Genomic DNA, 531 nt, shown 5'->3' on the forward strand with positions numbered 1-531 from the left:
ATGAATGTCAGCTGTCATCAGTCCTCAGAACTCTTATAACTATCAGCCATGATACCCTGTCACCTCACTCAACTGTATGTATTACAGTATTGGATAATGTGCAAGGTGGGGACCTCCTTATACCCCAGGTCCCTTCCCAGCCTGCCCCCTTGACAGCACTAGACCCTACACACCCTCACCAGAGGATCTGCATCCTCTTCAGTCTCCCCCTGTCTCTGAAGCTGACAGAGGGGGACAGGGACACTATGTCATAGGGGTCACAGCACTGGGCATTTCTGAGAGGGAGAAAGAAAGTGAGTTCGAAGGACATGTGTTCCCTCCTCTAGTAGTTTCAGATTGATAATATAACAAATTTAAAACAAACTTAGTAGCTTAAAAACCAGCTGCCAGCAGGGCTGTGTTCCTTCTACAGCAGTGTTTCTCAACCTGTGGGTCGCGACCCCTTTGGGGGTCGAACGACCCTTTCACAGGGGTCGCCTAAGACCATCGGAAAACACATATATAATTACATATTGTTTTGTGATTAATCAT

This window comes from Myotis davidii, unplaced genomic scaffold (assembly GCF_000327345.1).
Source record: "Myotis davidii unplaced genomic scaffold, ASM32734v1 scaffold855, whole genome shotgun sequence".
Taxonomy (NCBI): domain Eukaryota; kingdom Metazoa; phylum Chordata; class Mammalia; order Chiroptera; family Vespertilionidae; genus Myotis; species Myotis davidii.